This window comes from Haemaphysalis longicornis, unplaced genomic scaffold, assembly GCF_048455015.1.
Source record: "Haemaphysalis longicornis isolate Haplotype H1 unplaced genomic scaffold, Haemaphysalis longicornis Haplotype H1 scaffold_16, whole genome shotgun sequence".
Lineage (NCBI taxonomy): Eukaryota > Metazoa > Arthropoda > Arachnida > Ixodida > Ixodidae > Haemaphysalis > Haemaphysalis longicornis.
The window spans coordinates 6,711,546-6,720,070 of NW_027526266.1; the positions used below are offsets into that span (position 1 = coordinate 6,711,546).

Sequence of the window (8,525 nt, forward strand, 5' to 3'; positions counted from 1 at the left end):
TCTCCCCACGGGATCTTCAGGACCTCGGTGTGGCAGGTGTGGAGAAGCCCTTTCCGTAGTTTACACACTCATTCAATGCAAAGCACTTCACACAACAAGACGCAAACACTTTCTAAACAATACATACAACACCTCCCACTACACCTAGCGTGTTTCCAGTGTGACAATCTCGTGCTTTCTATCAAGTACGTTTTTAAATATTAAGAAGAAGTTCAATTTTCGGACCAAATTTCATACCACACATGATCAATTATTGGCCCTATACACCAGCCATGCTCATTGTCGTTTTCTTACATTTGTTTTTTCTGATTTGTTTTAGTGTTTATGTGTTCACCTTTCATATATATTCCGCTCTTTGCCCCAGTTGGCCTTGCGCCATTAACATACAACCATCTTCATCAAGTTGTCTATGCATGTGGACCTGAATCACAAGACATGTGATTAAATGGTCCATTATGCGACGTTGGCACAAAATACTGATGTGTAGGAAGCGACGCGATCTAAGCCGTTCGAGCTTGTTTTTGGTTCCTCACTGATGACACCCGCTGACGCAATGCTCTCTTCAGACTACGGCATAATAACCGGCACCTACATCGACAACATCAATCAGAGAGCGGAAGAATCCCGTCAGCTTGCCAGATTACTTATTCGCAAATAACAGAGAACGTACGTCCGACAAATCAACTTGCTCCGACGACCTCCATAATACCGACCGGGTGATCGCATTTCGGGGTGGACGCTTATTCTCTGACGCAGGCTGTCAGGAAAGAAACTTCGGCGCTCCTTCAAGCCCTCTAAAGTCATCAGCCGTTTGCCAAACTTGAACCACGAGGTGGTACTACAGAGTGAGGCAGCCATTTCTACTAGACGGCGGCACTGTGCTGAAGTCGTTCACGTGGTAGGACTTAAACTGTACCACGCATGGTCATTTGACACTCCCAATGTACTTCCTGTGCATGAAATCTTTTTGCCCTTGTGCCCATCTCCGTCATCTGGACGTGTGTTCACTTGCTCCTTTTTAAAGATTTCCTCTCGCAATACCATTCGTTAAACATTTTTTTATGGTACAGCATATTTATAGTTAATTAATGCTATCACTACGTTTATTGTGTCTCGTTTCTCAGAAATGTTTTCAATGAATAGTTCTATATATTGTATGTCCCTTGGGCTGGGGTCTAGAAGGTACTTGATGGCTTAAACGAACCCGCTTGATGTATGCTTCTGGAGAACTTTTATGCATGTTGTGGGAATAATAGTAAATACTTATTATTGTGGTATTGTTAATATTAGTATTATTATTATAAAATAATATGCGCCATCTTGCGAGCAAAATGGCGCCTAGCAAGGATACTGTGTTCTATGCTCTTGTGTTTTTTACGGCAAGCAAGAGTGTTTCCGCTGCCTTTTCTGTAAGAAAAGCGTGCACGAGAAGTGTGTTGTATGGCCGGACAGTGAGCTTCAGCTCCTGAGATCTGGGGCTCAGCCGTTGAAGTACAATATGTGTGGAACGGCTGAGGTGGCGGCTAGGCCAAGCGTAGCCAGCGATGACATCAGCCCGTTCGCAAGGCTCCTTCCCCCTGCATCCTTCGACGAGACACGCAGGCAGTCGTTGAGAAAGCGCCGGCACCGCCGCCCCAACTGGTGGATCTTGGATTGGAAGCTAGCGGTGTAGCGGAAGAACGACGCAATCGAGACCTGGGCCATCGCTGCCCTCAACAGGGACGATCACTTTACTCGCAGGGGCGCTTTCATGATGAATATTATGAATGGCGCATACCCAGAAGGAGATTTAACATCCTCTCGCGCCGTAGATGATCGATGGGTGAACAATAAATCCGCAGTCATAACATTTTAGTTTTTCTTTCCATAAGGTAAGTCCTTGCCACGCATCGGGGAATTCTATCCCCTCTTTTGTTTCCACCGGTGCTTGCGCCGTCGTGCAGATCTCACGACAGCCAAGGGCCGCCAATGTAATGCGGATGACAACCAAACTCTCTGCCCTGCTTCCAGAAAGATTTTAGGTCCTTCAGTCTTCCGGTGGTTGTCCTGAAGATGATGGCGAGCAACCTGGGATGTCTTGTCGTCGAGCTGTGTTCTTAGATCGGTGTTGTCGTTCCCTTGGGTTTTCTCTTCTGTAACTCCCGTTCCTTGCGAGCGTATTTTCTTGAGAGGTTTCAGCTCACCATACGGCTCGGCCACTTCTTGATCACATATCTCTGTTTCCTGGCACTTCACAGAAGTGAACGGCAAGGTTTCTTCTGCTTTTCCAATTTCAGTTCGACAGAATGACTGGCATTAGCCCATGACTGCAACCTCATAACCTACGTCAACGCTTTGAGCTTGTCGGATCTCAAGAAGTTCCGGCAAGGGCTCGCCCTTCATGGCGTCTAGAATGATGCACTCTGAAGTGTTGCGTAGGCTGTACGTTTTCTTTAACGTCTTTCATTTCACGTGTTGCGTCGTCTACTTGGACAGGAACCGCTGAGTCGTCCTTCTCTGCCAAACAGCTCCAGGAAATTCAAGGTGAACTCCCTCGATTTCTCTTCCCACTTCTGGATGAATTGGAGCCTTTTTCCCTCTAAGTTCTCGACGAGCTCTTTGCTTTTGTCCTTCAGCTCGTCCATCTTGTTCTGGAGCAGAAATTTGTTTTCGTTCAGGAAGTAGACGTTCATGTCCCGCGCCGAGTATCCCCTGGCCAGGTTCCGCCGCACGTAGACGTCGTAGTCCTTGACGATGCGGGCGACCAGGTCCGAGGTGGAGACACCGCCTGTCTGCTGGGTGGCGAGGAACATGCCCCGCTCATTGATCAGCTTGTAAACGTCCTCGTCGTTACCCGTGCAGTACGGGATCTCGTCGTGCGCCACAAAGTCAATCTTGTTTGTCTCCAGGAAGTCGTCTAAAACCAAGGGTGCGCCCCTTAGGACCTCATCGACGTATCGGCAGAGACGCACTGCTTCGTAACGTTCAATATCGGTCATCACAACTCTCCCCTTCATCGTATGCGTGAGCTGATCACTGTTTACGCCGACGATGAGGTACACATTTAGGAAGGCAGATTTTGCCTGCATAAGTTGCCTGGCATGGCCCTGGTGGAACAGGTTCTAGATGCCGTCATCGTATATCCTGATCGGTCGGGGTGCTTGGCGCGACGCTGCCATTTCTTTTGTGATGTTAATGCTATAGTCGCACCTTTCTCGCTCTGCCACTGCCGATGGGTCATCGTTGAAAGGGGCGCGGGTGCTGAGTGTAAAGTGCGCCATGATCACATGCCTTCTCTATGGTCGGATCATGCGTTTTCTGGTGGGACTATCTGGCGAGACAGCATTGTCCACACGTGTCCTTTTCCTTTGGGAGCCAGATATGCTTGTTTGGAAAGGCTTCCTCAGGTGTGTTTGTCAAAGAGAACAGCATACGTCGAGCTGAAATAAAAAATATCGCGATTACCCCCACACCCAAATAACACACCGCAGCAAAACGAAGCCCAAGCAGACGTTCCAAACAAATCGTCACGTGACTGCTAGACCCGGGATATTTATCAAGCGGTCTTCGTCCACGCCTCATCGAAGCGCTGGACGGTATTTCTTTTCCCAGCGACCAAGTGGCCCGGCTGCGGGAGGACAAAGACCTCCTCCGCCGGGAAAATGTGCAGGCTTTCGACCGTCTCCTTCAGGGGACGGAAGGTGACCGCGCCCATTATGCGAAGGTGGTTGCCTACTTGCGAGCGGAGGTGTGCTCCTTGCGTGCCCAACTACTTCACCCCCCGCCACCTTGTAGGAAGGAGTGCGTCACAGCTCGGGGCACCCTTCTTTTGGCCAAGCTGTAAACAAGGAAGTGTCGCCTTCGGCTACGTCTGCTCCACTGCAGTCGGTGTCTTCGGCTTCTCCTGCACAGCCCCCTTTTCCGTCCCCACTTTCCCCGGTGCATTCTGTGCCTGTGCTTGATTGTCTCCCTCCTATTGTTGAGAAGAAGCGCCGATGCCGCGAATGTGTAGGTGCATGGGACACATGTGGACTGGTCATCGTTCCGCAGCTGAAACGTCCCAAATCATGTTCGTTTCAAAGCTTTCTCTATCCGCCACCTCTTCGAGTCCTAATGACCATCAGTCAACCTTAGGTGTCTCGCTCTTGAACTGCTGACGACTGAAGACTAAATTTGACATGTACAGTCCTCAAAAGCGTTAACAACAACAAAGAAGCGTTTCCAGCCTATGCACAGAGCGGCTCCCACCGGTGCCTCTTCGGCGGCTTATGATCGACGCTCAGGGCCATGGAGGAAAGAATGCTTCTCTTTGCTCCATGCTCAGGAGGATGACCTGCACTCGGCTGCTCCGGCGCATGCGCACTACCTTGCTGATAACCCGGGCATACCGTGAGCAGCCGCTTTGTGCGTAGGCTGGCACCCGCTTTTTTGTTGTTGTTAACACTTTTGAGGACTGTACACAACCTTTTATATTTCCCTGAGTGACGAGTTTTTCGAGCGCTTGAATAACCCTGCTGTTTAGCCGGAAGACTGCCGTTTTAAGAAGCTTCGAGAGAGAGAAGAGAGAGAGAGAATAAACTTTATTTCGAGGACTATCACTGATTATGCATCATGGAAACGATGCTGGTGGTTAGATTGCGTTGATGGCTGTCAGCGTGAACTGATCAGCGATCTCGGCAGCCCTGGCGACCAAGCGGGCCTGTAGGTCCGGGTCCGAGCTGCGCAGCGCGGCCTCCCACCGTTCCTCGGAGGGTATTTCTGGAAAGGGGTTTTTCGGGCAAGCCCAGATGATGTGGGATAGTGTGGCATGACCACCACATAAGCAGCAGGCCGAAGTGGGGTACAGAGCTGGGTGGATGTGCGTCAGGACGGCGGGATTAGTACAGGTGCCTGTCTGAAGAAGTCGCCACGTGTGAGCCTTACAATTGTCTGAAGTTTTGTCCGCCAGAGGATAGGTCAAGCGGGAGGGGCGGTAGTGCATATTGATGTCGTGAAAAGAGACCAGGCGATCCCGCGCAGATCGCGCCCCGTGGTAGGGATAGAGGCTGGGCCCAGCCCGGATCGTGAGTCCTCGGGCGTGTTCGTGGGCCGCTTCGTTCCCTTCGAGGCCCGAATGCGCGGGCGTCCAGGTCAGAAGAACTGGCTGTTTTAGGGGTCGGGTAGAGTTTCCTGTCAAAATTTTGAGTGCCGGCTTTGAGATGCGACCGGTGGAAAAATTTTGAATTTCAGTTTTAGAATCTGAAATGATCGTGCTGGGAGTGGGGTTGAGTGTTAGGGCTAGGGCTATGGCAGCCTCTTCCGCTGTCTCTGGGCGGGGGACCGAACGGTGGCCGAATTGAGAAGTTCCTTGGCATTGTTCATGGCTACAATCGTGTATGCGTCGTGGAATCGGTATTCTGCCGCGTCGACATATATAACTCGGGGATTGTTGCCGTACATCTTGTGTAGTGCTTCCGCTCGCTTTAGTCTCCTAGCGACGTGGTGCTGAGGGTGCATTATGCAGGGCAACGGTTTGATTATTAGTTTCGAGTGGATTGACGCGGGGATGGGATGTAGTTGCGCGACGTTTGTATGGCGACCGATACCCAGTTCTTGAAGGATGTGCCTCCCCGTGCTGGTTCGGCCAGTCGCTCATACTGACTCGTTAAGTGGGCTTCTATCAGCTCTTGAGCTGTATTGTGGAGACCCATTCCATCCAATCGGGCAGTGGAAGTGGCGGCAATGAGTCAAAGCGCCAATTTATAGGTTCGTCTAATTAGCACGTCTATTTTATCAAGGTCGGCCTTAGTTAGAAGGAGACAAGGGAGGGAGTGAACTAGCCGGCTTATGACAAATGCTTGGAGAATGCGAACTTTTTCGCTTTCGGTAAGACCCTTGTGGCGGTTGGTGACCCTGCGGAAAAATTCGGGCCGTCTGGTCCGCGGCTCGGTTCATTTGGCTTATGAAGCTGTCACTTGTGCGGTTGCTTTGTATTCTTAGTCCTAAGATTCGGATTATCGGGACCTCTGGGATCGGTTTGCCGTTTATGTGGAGCTCGATGTTCTGTTTCTCAGATGGTCTTTGAGCCGGCGACGGACGTAAAAGCAGCTCGGATTTAGATGAAGAGCAAGAGAGTCCCGCTCTGCCAGCTTCCTCTATGACGATGTCGATGCCCATCTGCATGATTTCCTCAATTTGGGCATCGCTACCTCTGTTGGCCCACAGAGTGATGTCATCCGCGTACAGGTTATGATGGAGAGGCGGAATTTTTTCTAGTCTCTTCGGGATTTTGAGGATGACCACATTAAACAAGAGTGGGGAAAGAACAGCTCCTTGAGGAGTACCCTTTCCTCCAACCGAGAAAATGGCGGTTACGAGGTCATCCACGTGCATGACAGCCGTCCTGTCTGAGAGAAAGTCTTTGATGTAGTTATAGGTGCGTACTCCAGGATTGATCGATTGCAGGCCTTTGAGAATGACCTCGTGGCCAACGTTGTCGAAGGCCTTGGTCAGATCTAGTGCTAGCACTGCCGATGAATCTAACCGATCAGGCGAACGTCGTATGACGTGATGATTGAGCCTGAGCATCACTTCTTGTGTCGATAAACAGTCTCGGAAACCTGCCATCGTACGGGGGAATTGCTCTGTGTCTGTGAGGTGATTTGACAGCCGGGTGTGTATGATGTGCTCCATGAGCTTACCGAGGCAGGATGTAAGTGAAATCGGGCGTAGATGTTCGAGTGCGAGAGGTTTGTTCGGCATGGGAATCAGAACTACCTTGGCATGTTTCCACGACCGAGGTAGGGTGCCTGATCTCCCGCACTCGTTCATGTAATGCGTTAGGGATGCAATCGATTTGTCGTCCAGATTGCGGAGTGCTTTATTAGTTACGCCATCGGGGCCAGGAGCTGAGCTGGTGCGAAGTTTTGCGATCGCCGCCCTGAGCTCCGCTTCCGAGATGTTTTGGTCCATTTGAGAATTTGGGAGGCCGGTGTAATTTGGGAGCTTGAGTCTAGGACTCGGGGGCAAATATGTGTCACGAATTTTGTCAAGGAATTCTGTATCAGATCCTGGGAACTTACGCATGACCTGTGTTAGACGGTTTATCTGCTCGAGGCATCTTTCGCGAAGACATGCCTTACAGCTCTGAGCGCATCACATAAGAAAAACAATGATGACTAGTTTAGATGTGTTATATCAGAATGTGCGAGGTCTTCCAACTGAGGCAACTGAATTTTCTGGTAATGTTCTGGCTTCTTGCTTTCCATTAATAGCTATATCTGGAACTTGGTTGTGCCTTGATATCCCATTCAGTTATTTTCCTCAAACTTACCATGCATATCTAATGAGCGTGCGTTAACGGGATTCAAACAAAAAGGGGGCGGGGTACTTCTCGCCCTTAACAAATCTCTCCCGTGTGTGCTAGGTAGCGATATTTAAAACTCAGATGAGTCATTATGGGTCGAAATTTATCTTTCCAAAACTGAAAAACTTCTAGTTGGTGATTTTAGATTCCCTCTGATGTAGTTCCCGACGCCTTCAATAACTTAGTCTCCTCCAATGAACAGGTGCTTAGTACTCATTGCGACCTCAAGCTCCTCATCCTTGGAGACTTTAACGCTCCTGGCATTCAGTGGAGCCACGTCACCTGTTCCGACTACAACCAACACTTTCAACAGACGGGTAATAGGGTACTAAATTTTCGTCTTTCTCTTTCATGGCACAGCGTAATCACATAAAAAACTGTAGTGGAAACATTCTGGACCTGTGCTTTTCAAACTTGGATGGCGTTAGTGTGTTGCGCTCTCATTGTTCTTTAGTAATAGCTGATAAATATCATCCTCCTCTTTCCATTTTCTGTTGCTTTTCAACTATGCTCCACCATTTCGTACGTTCCAGCAAAGCACAACCTCGCTAAGCTTTCGCCCGGGGACATTACGCTGGGCTGTATGGCTAGCTTTCTGCGGCCCCTTGGTCAACAGGTATTGACCACTTTGAGGTCAATGAACAAATTTACCGTTTTACTGAGATTGGGCTTTTGGGTATGAAGAAATACATCCCGCAATATTTACCAAAGTAGTTCAAGTTTCCACACTGTTTTTCTTCTCAATTGCGGGATGCCCTCAAACTCGAAGGACGTGCGCGAAGAAAGATGAAGCGCTCTGGTGCGAGTCAGTTCGCTCAGGAGTTCCGGCACCTAGGTGCCCTATGCAAAATATTGCGCAAGCGTGATCATTCTTTGTACCGGACGTCAGTAGAGTCTAAGGTAACTCATGCTCAAGCTAAAGCAAATTTGTGTATTTCCTATGCGTTTATTACTTACTTCAACTCTGTATTTTTCGTTAATAATCAAGTTACCCCTGCCTTTAACTGTCCTTTCGATATCGGCCCAATTTCTGATGTAACTATCAGTCATGCTGGTGTTTTTTATCCCATTCTGAATCTAGACGCAAAAACGAAGGCTGTCCCGATGGTATTCCAAACTCCTTGTAAATTCGGCGTGTGTTACGGACATCTCATTACCTTACCATTATATTTCAGAAGTGTTTGTCCTCAGGATTTTTTCC

The 8,525-nt window shown here is 49.3% G+C and overlaps 1 pseudogene; it reads right to left on the reverse strand.

Moving 5' to 3' along the window:
• Window positions 1-2,447: 2,447 nt before the first annotated feature.
• On the reverse strand, window positions 2,448-6,585 carry LOC144166207 (putative choline-phosphate cytidylyltransferase pseudogene; annotated as a pseudogene).
• Window positions 6,586-8,525: the final 1,940 nt, after the last annotated feature.